Source organism: Cydia fagiglandana, chromosome 8 (genome assembly GCF_963556715.1).
Source record: "Cydia fagiglandana chromosome 8, ilCydFagi1.1, whole genome shotgun sequence".
Lineage (NCBI taxonomy): Eukaryota > Metazoa > Arthropoda > Insecta > Lepidoptera > Tortricidae > Cydia > Cydia fagiglandana.
Genome location: NC_085939.1, coordinates 8,253,461 through 8,267,656, shown reverse-complemented (window position 1 = coordinate 8,267,656; position 14,196 = coordinate 8,253,461). Strand labels below are relative to the sequence as shown.

The 14,196-nt window shown below is 38.9% G+C and overlaps 1 long non-coding RNA gene across 1 annotated transcript in view; it reads left to right on the top strand.

Annotated features, from left to right (window-relative positions):
• The window catches only part of LOC134666626 (uncharacterized), a 298,176-nt gene extending 290,974 nt beyond the window's left edge, over positions 1-7,202 (top strand). Inside the window, exon 3 of the long non-coding RNA XR_010098535.1 lies at positions 7,193-7,202. This is a non-coding gene — a long non-coding RNA (uncharacterized LOC134666626). The remainder of the gene's footprint in view (positions 1-7,192) is intronic.
• Positions 7,203-14,196: the final 6,994 nt, after the last annotated feature.

Genomic DNA, 14,196 nt, shown 5'->3' with positions numbered 1-14,196 from the left:
CACCGAACATCTCCGCCCGAAAGCGCAGGCACCGCTAGAAGCGTTGCGATAACAGGTATCACCGCCCAATGGCGTATGAAACAGGCGTCACCGCACACAGGCGTCGTGACTACAGGCGTCACCGCACACAGGCGTCGTGACTACAGGTGTCACCGCACACAGGCGTCGTGACTACAGGCGTCACCGCACACAGGCGTCGTGACTACAGGTGTCACCGCACACAGGCGTCGTGACTACAGGTGCCACCGCACACAGGCGTCGTGACTACAGGCGTCACCGCACACAGGCGTCGTGACTACAGGTGTCACCGCACACAGGCGTCGTGACTACAGGCGTCACTGCACACAGGCGTCGTGACTACAGGCATCACCGCACACAGGCATCGTGACTACAGGCGTCACCGCAACAAGCGTCGTGACTACAGGCGTCACCGCACACAGGCGTCGTGACTACAGGCGTCACCGCACACAGGCGTCGTGACTACAGGCACCGCCACACAGAGGCGTCACGAAAACAGGATCATCGCACTGAGGCGTCGTAAGAACAGGTATAACCGCACATAGGCGTCGTTGAAACAAGCACCAGCGCACATAGGCGTCATTGAAACAGGCGTCACCGTAAGGAGCGTCGTGACAACAGACATCATCGCCCAACGGCGTGTGAAAACATACGTCACCGCAAGGAGCGTCGTGACAACAGACATCACCGCCCAGAGGCATGTGAAAACATACGTCACCGCAAGGAGCGTCGTGACAACAGACATCACCGCCCAGAGGCATGTGAAAACATACGTCACCGTAAGGAACGTCGTGACAACAGAGATCATCGCCCAACGGCGTGTGAAAACATACGTCACCGCAAGGAGCGTCGTGACAACAGACATCATCGCCCAACGGCGTGTGAAAACAGGATTACTTCATCCTCTTGCGAGTCTCACTGGTTTTGTAGACGGCTTCCTGTTCAGCTCATCTCATTGCCAACCGCAACCACGTCTTCGTGCTCAGGCCACCGAGTAGCCTCCTTCATCACATTCTGCCGCATCAGCCATGTCAGCATTTCTCGCCGGCAGCAACTCGCCAAACTCATGACATACTTGCATATGTTCTTCTGAAAACATACTAAAGGCAGTAAATTTGTTCATGCAAACATGTAGCACCAATGGCTTTATGCAGCTTCATGCTGTTTCATACCACTCAACCATGTAACCATGTTACATTATATGCTTATTAGGTCTACTCATCTTTCTAAATACTCACATTTTAGCAATTTTCAAAGTACAAAAACATTTATTCATACTTCAATTTCATTATTTTACTCAGTTTTACTTTTCATTCAAATTGTTTTACTTGACTAACATGTCAATCATAAACTCAGGATTACTCTAACCACATAATTTCAGGGCTAGAACACTTAATAAAGAACACCTCATTTTTATATTACTACTCATGATGTAAACCATTGCAGTTTTATTACCATCATTCATTATTTACATACATTATTAACATTATTCTCCCCTGCTCATAATTCAGGTAATAGTCTTCACCATGATTTGGAAATTGTTTATCATAATCAGACTATTGAGCACTCACCTACTTGTATATGGCTACCACCAGCCTCGACACCAACACACCAGCCCGCACAAATCACCCCCCATACATCTCGCCTGCACTAACATGTGAGTACGAGCGAGATGCACAGAAAGCAAGTTACCCAAACGCGAGTGCCATTCTTTCTAGTGGTCAATTTTGCCCTTAGTTCACCTTGTGTATACTTTCCACAATAACCCACCAGCCAGCACCATGCTTCTGTTAGTTGTATAGACCACTTTTCCATCACACATACTATCTGTGAACATTATTAAGAAAACACACACACACACAAAAGTAATACTTTGATAACAGTACATAAATCACCATACTTTACATACTGCACTAAAACTGTGCATGAATAAAACCCTGATGCATATCATCATTCCTCGCTGCTAGTAAAAATCATTTGAGATGTGTTAACAACACTTGACCGGATAGTGGTCAATTTTGTCCTTATTTCCTTTTGTGTAAACCCAACTAAGTATAAGAAATATTAGCATCACACTTGTATTAGTTGTGCCAGTCAACATTCCATCACATTTACAATCTGTGAACATAATGTAAGCACACACCTATACACAACACAAAAATAATACTTAGAAAGCAGTTCATCTCCACAACTTTACATACCCCGTGGCAATTATTGTACATGAATAAAATATCCTTCTACATCTCATTATTCTTATGGCTTGTAAAACTCATTTGAGGTCAGGTAGTAGTTACTTGTCATTACTTTTTCTGGTGTGAACCAACCAGCTATACTTGAAGCCGCCAAGACTGGTTTCATGACTTGAAATAAATGTCATGTAATACAATTTTGACCACTTAATACTTTCTCAACGGCACAAACTAGACTATTCTCAAAGTATCCAATAGCACACTGCAGGTGTTAGGTACACATTAACTACAACATATTCAAATATACTTACACCTTTCAATTTAAATAGGTATCTCACAGTATTTATTACCTGTTTTGCTATCATAACCAACCCACTTTGCTGTATTGTAGGCCAACATCATACTGGAAAGGGGTATCAGTCATATTGTTTGATGCATCCAGAGGTATACCGGAGTTAGAGATGTTCACTTTGTTTCATATAGGCTTGCCGTAGCGAACTGACTATATCTTGTTCCATGTTAACCACCGACTTGTTGCATCATCAAATAGCTACATTCCTTGCAGTTAGAGTGATCATTTCTGTTCTGCAAATTAAACACAAGCACACCACAGCCACACCAAGCTTAGTGTGGTATTATAATAACAATGCATGTCCTGCATGCATTTATGTAACAATTAAGTATGAGTTCCATACAAAAAAGACACCAAGGCAATCAATACCATACCAAATGATATACAATGCACATTAATTCACAGGACTTCATGCCCAAACATTAAAGAACAAACTCCCATATCATTTCACGCGTTAGGTTATGCGTAAGTGCGTAATACATTTTACTCACACAAAACGTTCAGTCGATTTAGCAATTCAACATACCTGCATTCAGGAATGGCAAAAACCATTGCCAAATAGTTTATAAATACTAATAATGCTTCATTTGACTCTGATAATCGTGATCGAGTCTTGCTGACTCGCTTCGTTCACGTAACTTACCGGCAGACGATAATACTGTACTTACGTACTTTTTCTCATTTATCTGATTTGTAACAATGCACACATTGGCTAACCAGGCATTTGTGCAATACATCTGGACATTCACGACCCAAAACATAGTGCATTTGATCAAAATAGATACGCGTCCATTTTGTGCGTAATGATGCTACTTCCCAACACTACGATTTCGTACGAGAATCAACTTATTTGACCGAAATATTTTGTGAGCATGAATATATAATATCTCACTTCTGAACTAATAACAGGGAAACGCACTAGGTCTTGAGTAAACGATTTATTCTTGGACTGATTGTACAACAATGCATAGACCGACGCTATCGTCCCTTTCGCGGGAATCCATCTTCCCAGCGAATGGCGCAATGACATACGCTGTCAGTTAAGGCACGTTCAAAACCCCGCTAACACTATATATAAAAGATTTGAAAAGTTTCGTCTATTCTTTCTGGAACCCATCACCAGAAATAGGTCTCGACTAAAATGATGCTTAAAAATAACTTGCAGATTAAACATAACATATTGCCAAACGTGAAATACGCGTCGTTAGGGTGTTCCAGCTGGTCTTCATCAGCAGTTCCACTCCATTAAATATCACTCATTTTATTGAATCTGAATGCTTGATCATCATATGATTCAACAACAAATTTAAATGTATTATGTCTGTAAGATTAGACGAGTTAGGAATAAATTCTTACGGAATGATCATTCACAGAGATAGGTAGAAAGATGGACAGACGGACGGATGCACAGACGGATAGACGGACAGACGGACGGACGGACGGACAGACGGACAATAAAGTGATCCTAAAAGTGTCCTGTTTTTTCCTTATGAAGTACGGAAACCTAAAGAATTACTTTCTGCTTATCATAGCGTTCTTTAAATTCTTTAGACATACAAGTACTTTATAGTAAGTAATAATCGTATTAACTTTATTCCTCTTCAACTCGATACCTACACCCGTTCCCGAGATAAAGGGCCTTGACTTGACATACAGACGGACGGACGGATGGACAGACAGACGGACAGACGGATAGACGGACGGATAACGAATTGATCTTTAAAGGGTCCCGTTTTTTCCTTTTGAGGTACGGGACCTAAAAAAATAACTTGTACTCGTATTTACTTTACACCTCTTATTACATATTTCGGTCCCTTTTACATATTACTTACATAAGTGAAAGAAAAACTATTAAGGTAAGTATGTATACCTATATATATACTAATATTATTTCTAGTACCAAAAAATCTACTTACTAACATACCTACACGTAATTTAAAAAAACCGGCCAAGTGCGAGTCGGACTTGCGTTTCTAGGGTTCCGTACATAAGTCCGACTCACGCTTGACTGCACATTTCTAATAGGTTTTCCTGTCATCTACAAGTGAAGAACTATTTTGTGTATTTTTTGTATTTCAAAATTTTAGACTTAGTAGTTTCGGAGATAAGTAACTTTTAGGCTATTTTCTTAAATAACTTCGAATAAATGTATTTTAAAATTATAAAAAAAACTACTATTAATTTACATATATAGACGGTCAAGCAAATCTTGTCAGTAGAAAAAGGCGCGAAATTCAAATTTTCTATGAGACGGTAACCCTTCGCGCCTACATTTTTCAAATTTGCCGCCTTTTTCTACTGTCAAGATCTGCTTGACCAACTATATATACCAAATTTCAACTTAATTGGTCCAGTAGTTTCAGAGAAAATAGGCTGTGACAGACGGACAGACAGACAGACGCACGAGTGATCCTACAAGGGCTCTGTTTTTTTTCCTTTTGAGGTATGGAACCCTAAAAACAAACCTCCTATGAGCAGATCCACTTCACTAAATGTCACTTTTTCTGAACGTAAATACTTACTTTATTGATGAAAACACAAAAATCGCTATATGTATGCCTACTTATAAGATTCGAGGAGTTCTGATAGACCCATCATCAGAATGGGATTTGATAAAAACGGGACCAACTTGAAACTACATATACCTATACTTTCAAAAAAAATCCAAATCGGTTCACCACCGCCAACCGGTTGAAATTCTAACCTACGAGTAAGTAGTGGTTTACAAAATTAAAAATACCTACTTTCCACATTTCATTATAATATAGTTTTTGAGTAAGATTGCTGTGGCATATGGACAGATAGACGGACAAGCATGACGAAACTTTAAGGGTTCCGTTTTTGCAATTATAGCTACGCAACCCTAAACTTACAGTGCTTGGTAAATTTCAACTACCTATTATTGATCAAAAATTATTATTCCCAAGAAGAAAGTAAGTAAGTATGTATATAGTTTATTTTTTGTAAATGTTAGACAATTCTACCTTAGTGTACTTATGAGCTTAATAGTTAATATTTACTTACTTCTTTTTTTTACTTTGAGACATTCTTAGTGGTAAACGTATTCGCTATGGCCGAAAACAGTTTATAGATGATTATCTTACATCGATACTTTAAAATGTTGTTATACATTCCCACAGCCATCGGAAATTTATTCTCTTTTAAACTTTCGTTTTTCACGCGTTCCTGAAACCATAAAGTAACTATAATCTGTGCTGAAACTGAACAAATCTGTACACATGAACACTGAAGAACGTGAGATTGATGGAAGAAAATAATGCCAAAACCTGAAAAGCTGAAATCTAAATTTGTAGAATGCATTGAGCACTAGTTTGTTGATATTCCGGGCTGTGGTCGTGGTAGGTGCAGCATGCGTGTGCCAGACAAGCCCTGAATTAACTATTTAACTTTAACTTTGTTCACCTGTGTATCCTTTCCAAGATAATCATCTTTTTTTAAATGTAACTTGTATAATCGGTAAATCATTTCTATGCGATAATATGATTTTGCATTTTTTTATTGGATATAAATTTCTTCACTTCGATTGACGTGTTTATTATTTCCGTTACTATGACAACGTAAATATTAAAAAAAATTATAACGTGAAGGTTGAGTCCGCAGGTGAAGGCACAGTGACATTTATAGTTGGTCAAGCAGATTTTGTCAGTAGAAAAAGGCGGCAAATTTGAAAAACGTAGGCGCGAAGGGATATCGTCTCATAGAAAATTTGAATTTCGCGCCTTTTTTAACTGACAAGTGTTTGCTTGACCATCTATTAATGTATAAGTATTATAATATCGAACCTAAGTATAAGTCAGTAGTAATAATAACCAAAAGTATTGTTAACTATATAACTAAGGCCCACTTGCACCATTCCACTAACCCGGGATAACCGGTTAAACCTGGCGTTACCGTGGATACCAGTACAATTTGACATTAGGTTAACGGTTTAACTGATTAATCCCGGGTTAGCGGAATGGTGCAAGTGGGCCTAAATGAACTAAATTGTTAACCACCAATTTTGCTACACCCTTTCCAGGGTCCATGTATATAACATCTGTACTATGGTATGCAAATAAAGATCTCTTATCTCTTATAACTCACACAAGCAAGAACCACGGACGACGATTTAAATTAATATGATAAATATTTAAATACCAACTTTTTGGCGTTTATCGTGCGTACTTCTATTCGTCTTTTCGGAAAAATTACCACAAACAAAGGGCCTACCGTGAACCACGAAATTCCAAATTTCGTTAACTACCTACCACTATCCTATATCCGAGCGATAGAGTGGCAGATAAAGAAATTTCGCTTTTCGGGTTTCGCAGCAGGCTGTAAACAAACCGCCTTGATCCATCAATGTTATATAGTTGGTCAAACCAATTTGTCAGTCAGTAATAACCGGGAAAACTATAGTCGTCCTTTTCTTTTGGGTGCTAGTACTAGTGTAAAGTATAAGACAAATATTGAATGATTGTCTGAATCTCTGTCTATGATTGAAAGGAGACAACCTTTGAAAAAACTATATTTATTCGAAACATCTGTGAAAACTTGATTACTTATGTATGCAAATTTTCAGCTTAATTGAACACCCGGGAAGTGGGTCTTTAGATTTAATTGTTACATACAGACAACGGGGCAAGTGAAAGTGAAACTGGGTCAATTTCACCAAACGAGCATTTTTGTCTAATTTCCATGGAATTTTGAAATACCAACATTACACAAAAAAAAATATGCTGAGAATTTGATAAAAAATATAATAAATATTAATTTTCTTATGGGATAAAAATATTCATAAAACTATAAAAGTTATTTAAATTTAAAATTTTGGTCAGGGCACGGGAATTAGTATGTCCATGGAAATTAGATTTTACTAGGACGGAAATTAGAACACGGCACGGGAATTGTTTTCTTAACTTATTTTGGCACTTAAAACTATTATTTATGTATATTTTAATCTACAATAATATACTGCAACCATACTGAAGTGGCATCGGACATATTTACCTTCTTTAATTTTAGTTTCGAACGACAAATCTACGAAAGTATGTTACACTAAAAACTACGTATATGACTAATCCTTTCCTTTATTTTAATGGCAACTAATCTCTGGAGTTCTTAGTAAAATGTACATATTTCAAAACAATACTTTGAGTAGTTTCGTAAACTTGTCCGCCTTTACATACAAAACTATTCATTAAAAAGTGTCATTATGTATCTGCTTGTAGATAGGTACAAGGTGTATGATCTGGTATATGGTCTTATAGGAAATGATACTAAGAAATAAATAGGGGCACAGTGAGAAGAAGTTATTGTGTAAGTTAATCTGAAGAAATCGAATATGCTGCCTTCATAAATTAATAACCCAAAAAATTGTTTGAACACATATGAGGTAAGGTGGGGTAAGACTATCACCGGGGTAAGACTATCACTTGTATGGAATCCTCATACTGTTAGTCTTGCCCCGATCAAAATAAACTAAGTTAGTCTTACCCCGCCTTACTTTACAGATAGGTATACGGGGTGTCCCTGCCCTGCGGGAAAATCTTCAAAGTGTAGGTTGGTTAAGTAATTTCTCAAAAATATCATAATCTTCCTAAAAAAACTTGCTTACAAAATACCCCCTGGCACTGACTAAAATAACCGACTTGGTTTCACATTACATCCCAAAACTTTTTTGTAGTAGAGTAGAAGAACTACGTTGCGAGATTTGCATCTTTTTACATGAATTGAAATGATCCCATCTCTTTTTGTAGGCTGACCTTCTTTTCGGGTAAACATACCCATACCATACTGATACTATGTATATACATATCATAATACATCTTTATTCATACTCACATCGTCCATCGTAGTGGACCTTTATTTTTCCTACTAATTGTAAGAACTAAAAGGTAACGTTGTTATCGCATATATTTCTATAGGATTACAAACTTAATTATGCAGTTATCTTTAGAACGTGACTAATATTGCAGTATTATTAGATTTTTATTGGCTTAAAAAGCTAAAACCTAATTACGTTTCAAATTTGGAACTCTGTATAACTTGTGGGTATGCTAGAAGTACCTTAAAATAATATTGATTGAGAGTGATTGTGCCAGTGACAAAACTAAGGGATTTTAAAGTGTATTAATTCTTAGACTACATGCTCAAATTAAATGTTATTTAGAAAGAATGTTATTGAGATTTGATGGTACGGCCGTGCCACTTTGTTTTGCTCGACTTGGCGGCGGCACTGCCGTGCCCCCAGATCCTTTGTACTTCTTCAGGCCTCAAACTATCTCCATGCCAAATATGTATTATCAAGATGATATTGTTTCAGCGGCTTAAGCGTGACGAAATAACAGACAGACAGACAGAGATACTTTCGCATTTATAATATAGTAAGAATAGGATATATTTATTTTTTCTTGTACCTATTAGAAAAGCTAATTTATAACAACTAATCTATTAAACGAGCAATTCTTGTATATATTTCGGGGATCTCGGAAACGGCTCTAACGATTTCGATGAAATTTGATGATATATGGGCGTTTTCTGGGATGAAAAATCGATCTAGCTAGGTGTCTCTGGGAAAACGCGCATTTTTGAGTTTTTAGGTAGGTATATGTTTTCCGAGCAAAGCTCGGTCTCCCAGATATTTAAACTCAAACTCAACAGCAAACATACAAAGTTACGGATATATAAAACCGTTATACGGCCTATCCTAATGTATGGCTGTGAGGCCTGGTCCCTAACACTAAAAGAAGAAGGTCAGCTCCTGGTAGCAGAGAGAAAAGTTTTTCGCAAGATCCTGGGACCTATTCAGAGAGATGACGGCACCTGGAGGATCCGGAAAAATGCCGAGATCGAGGAGTTAGTGGCCGAACCCAATATCATCGGCGAAACGAAAGCGCACAGACTTCGCTGGTTCGGTCACCTACTCAGAATGGGAGAGGATCGGGCTGTCAAGAAGGCGTTCTTGGGACGACCGACTGGTAGCCGTCCAGTGGGTCGGCCCAGGTATCGCTGGGAAGACAGTGTGGCGGCGGATCTGCTTCAGCTTCGCGTCAGTAACTGGCAGGAAGTTGCGCAGGATCGGGACAGGTGGCACGCTCTCGTTTCGGAGGCCAAGATTCTCTTTGGATCGCTGAGCCAAAATAGTTAGTTAGTTAGTAAATTTGATTCATTTTGTTTCATGTAACCTTAGGTACGGGTATTATAATATGTAATAATTCCAAAAATAGTTTTGTTTATATAATATTTTAATATTATAATATGAAAAATGAATAAGGTAAGGTGGCGCAAGACTAACAGTACGAGGATTCCATACAAGTGATAGTCTTACCCCAGTGTCGTCTTACCCCACCTTACCTTACGTATTAAAATTGCCCGGGTTATTCGGGTCCACCCTGTAAGTATGTACTATAGTACTTATACTAAAAAACCGTTCATAGATTTTTGTGCATACGTCATATTATTATTACATATAATATATATTCAACGCCAATATATATATATATATATATGTAATAATAATATGACGTAAACATTGCCAATTAACTTACAGTGCCTCCAATTAAAAAATTGTTGACAATAAATGTAATACTTTCTAATTCCCGTGCCACTTAATCAGCTGTTTTAGGTAAATATTCTATGGGAATTAGGGCACGGAAATTAGAATTCGTAATAAAAAAATTCGCAAAAAATTTTAATCGTGTTTAACCAAACTGTTATGTTATCACTTACATAAAGATACATAAAGGGCTCCTAAATATGACAATTGTTTTTGAAAAGCTATGTGGGAAATAAAATTTATAAGGGGCATCGAAATTAGAAAAAAATTGTCGCCCACCCGGATTCCGAAATACTTATGCGATTTGCTCGAACACGCCGCGGCTTGACGTACATCCGCTTGCTTTGAGAATCAGCCGAATACTGCCAGTACAGGTGAGGCGGGACACGAGGCGGTTCAGATACAGACGTCGGCTGTGAGAGCCCTTTGAGTTTTGCCGACGAAATTTTACTCGCGCGCTCGGACAAAATTTAAACTTCGATCACGAGTTATTTACCACAATGAAGTTAATAGTGTTTGTGCTCAGTGATAGTAAATATCATCTAGTTTAAGTATTTGACACTAAATTAGTGATACTAATGTAGAATTTTTCGTAGGATTTTTCATTATGCTCAAAAGTAGATTCCGGACAGGGCACGGGAGTAGTAATTTGAGCCTTTAGGTATTTTTAAGTGTACTCTAAAAACCAATTAATCAGTGAATTCATATGGAACCCGGTGTGAAAGTGTGGCTTCTTTATGTAAAAAAAAAAATGGTAAGTATTATTTGATGCTAACCCGCGATTTTCATCACGGACAGAAAAAAAATCGTGTTCAGAAATTGACCCAACTACATAAAAGCCTGTAAAAATGTGGCTTCTGGAATTTCCAATTTCTATTCGAATTTCAGATGAAATGTCCTTATTGCATTTGAAGCATAAAGACATACCCTTATTTTACGGAAAGCCACAAATAACAACCAATTCGAGGCTACTAAGGTGGCAAAATACGAGTAGGTTAAAGTAACTCGTAAGTCTCGTAACACAAAATAAGTTTCACAGAACAAAATTACTTACATATAGGTACCTAAACATATTACTTTTTAACCGACTTCCAAATCTCAAAGAAGGAGGTTATCAATTCGGTTGTATGTTTTTTTTTATTTTTTTTTATTTTTAATTTTTTTTTTATGTTTGTTACTCCATGTCTCCGTCATTACTAGATCGATTTTGAAAATTCTTTTTTTGATTAAATGTATATGTTAAGCAAGTTATGTTTGTTAAGCAAGTTAAGTTTTTAAGCCACATTTTTGTCAAGCTCGAGTTCTGATGATGGGATCCATGAGGAATCAAGGGAACTCCTCAAATCTTAAAGGCATGCGTATAGAGATTTTTGTATTTACATCAGAAAATCAAGCATTTTCATTAAAAACTGTTGCATTTGATGAAGTGGAACTGCTGATGATGATCAGAACAGAACTCTTCAACGACGCATAGTTCACGGTTGGCGATTTGTCCTCGTCGTTATGTTTGTTAAGCAAGTTAAGTTTTTAAGCCACATTTTTGTCAAGCTCGAGTTCTGATGATGGGATCCATGAGGAATCAAGGGAACTCCTCAAATCTTAAAGGCATATGTATAGAGATTTTTGTATTTACATCAGAAAATCAAGCATTTTCATTAAAAACTGTTGCATTTGATGAAGTGGAACTGCTGATGATGATCAGAACAGAACTCTTCAACGACGCATAGTTCACGGTTGGCGATTTGTCCTCGTCGTTATGTTTGTTAAGCAAGTTAAGTTTTTAAGCCACATTTTTGTCAAGCTCGAGTTCTGATGATGGGATCCATGAGGAATCAAGGGAACTCCTCAAATCTTAAAGGCATATGTATAGAGATTTTTGTATTTACATCAGAAAATCAAGCATTTTCATTAAAAACTGTTGCATTTGATGAAGTGGAACTGCTGATGATGATCAGAACAGAACTCTTAAACGACGCATAGTTCACGTTTGGCGATTTTTCCTTTTCGTTATGTTCGTTAAGCAAGTTAAGTTTTTAAGCCACATTTTTGTCAAGCTCGAGTTCTGATGATGGGATCCATAAAGAATCGAGGGAACTCCTCAAATATTAAAGGCATACGTATAGATTTTTTTGTATTTTCATCATAAAATCAAGCATTTACATTAAAAACTGTCGCATTTGATGAAGTGGAACTGCTGATGATGACCAGAACAGAACTCTTCAATGACGCATGGTACACGTTTGGTGATTACGAATTTCGATTTTGACTTAGACTGGGACCCGGACTCGGACTCATACCCGGATCCGGTTCGGACCCGGATCCGGTTCGGACGCGGACCTGGACTCGGATCCGGATTCGGACCCGGATTCGGAATCGGACTCGGACCCGGACTCGGATCCGGACTCGGACCCGGTCTCGGACCCGGACTCGGACCCGGACTCGGACCCGGACTCGGAACCGGACTCGGACCCGGTCTCGGACCCGGACCTTGACCCAGAAAACCACTATGATACCTTAACTAAATAAACAACTATGATTACCTACCATAAAATTAATGTAGGTATAAAGTACGATGATGCCAATCTTACTAGCTCCTCCCGCTTAAACGGGTACACCGTACGGCATGCGCCATTAAGTGGGTTAGGTTAGGTTTGAACTGCGATCCTCACAGAACCGAACAAGGATTAGGTTAGGTTAGAACTGCGAGCCTTATAGAAACGAAATGCTACTTGAAAAGTGGGTTTGATTAGGTTCGAACTGCGATCCGCACAGAACCGAACTGCTGTCTGAGGAGTGGGTTAGGTTAGGCTAGAACTACGACCCTCATGGCTCCTCTTCACGATGGGCCAACGCCGGCCACTCCAAGGGACGCATTTATGCGTTAGAGGGATCAAGTGATATTGCTATCTCATTCTACCGCATGTCTGCGTCCCTTGGAGTGGGCGGCGTTGGCCCATCCTGTAGAGGAGCCATTATACAGAAGCGAAATGCTAGTAGAAAAGTGGGTGGTTTTACCTCCTTTTCTACATAGTGTACCATCTACAATAATCTTTCATCGGCCCCCATGGAAGTCGGTTTCTTTTTCTTAAAAATTATCTAATAAAAGGACTGAAGTGTAGTGCTGCGAAGAAACGGTATTTTAATGACATAATTATGGATACCTATACATGGTAGAAGAAGTAGGCATGGAATCCTCCATTTTGCGTGGTCTGACGCATCTGGCCGGGTTTTCCCGATTTTCTGTCAATGTCTGTGAAAGACCTTTCCTCACAAAATACCTAAAATAATAAGTTTTAAATTAATCTAAAACTCTCCAGTTTGCTATTCATTCAAACTGATAAAATCCAAATTTCTAAGTCGGTATACGACCGGTGTCTTATATGCCATTGAAAATTCAACATTAATAACAACTAATTAGGCATAGCGTCCAATGTATAGAGAATGGCACAGGCACTAGTTCTTACGAATTTTACCTGAATTTATTAATCAAAGGAACTGACCGGTTTTCCAGAGCCCATTAGCCCCTAATCATGCACCTAACGCTATGTCTTACGTAGGCGAACAACGCGCGAACGCGGCGCGGCGCGGCGCGGCGAAATCAATCCTTTGATGCCCATAGAAGTGTCCTACGTAAGCGATCTCGTTGCGAACGCGGTGCGGCGCGATTTGCACGCGAATGTCAGGCGGCGCGGCGCGGCGCGGCGCGGCGCGGCGGCGGCCGCTTTCGCCGCGCCGCGCCGCGCCGCGTTCGCGCGTTGTTCGCCTACGTAAGACGTAGCGTAACATACCCTGGCTCATGACTTAGGGCTTTTAGCTTGCTGTAGTGACAACTTAAAATTTTATAAAAGAAAAGTAGTCTTAGTAGTCTAGTAGTCATCACAATAACTTCTTATTTTGCCGCATTCTTCACTATCTCTCCCTGCCATCTAACCCAGAGGGGAAAAATTTATAGTACCTTATTGTGGCTACTCCATCTTCCTCATGATATTTTACTTCACAGAAAAGTAATTGGTTAAGATGGTTACATTACAACAAGTTCATTGTTAATAGCCGGGCCTTTTTACCTATATGATTTGTAA